The sequence below is a fragment of the Theobroma umbraticum genome, unplaced genomic scaffold (assembly GCF_002168275.2).
Source record: "Theobroma umbraticum cultivar Fairchild unplaced genomic scaffold, ASM216827v3 scaffold_7.0, whole genome shotgun sequence".
Lineage (NCBI taxonomy): Eukaryota > Viridiplantae > Streptophyta > Magnoliopsida > Malvales > Malvaceae > Theobroma > Theobroma umbraticum.
Window position 1 is genome coordinate 956,998 of NW_018397278.1, and position 218 is coordinate 957,215.

A 218-nucleotide genomic window follows, 5' to 3' on the forward strand; every position below is an offset into this window, starting at 1 on the left:
CAAATGAGTGGTTAAGAAAGGAATCATCATCCCAAGTGATTTAGGGGACATATCTTAACAATTCTTGGTTTGTATTAGCTTATTGAAGTCCTTGGCCAAGGTGACTTGGAGATTATAAAAGTACTTTCATAAGTCTCCATAAAGCTAATGATCTAATTGCAGGAATGAATATAGAGGCCAATAAGAGTAGACACTACATCATGCTCTTATCATCTCTT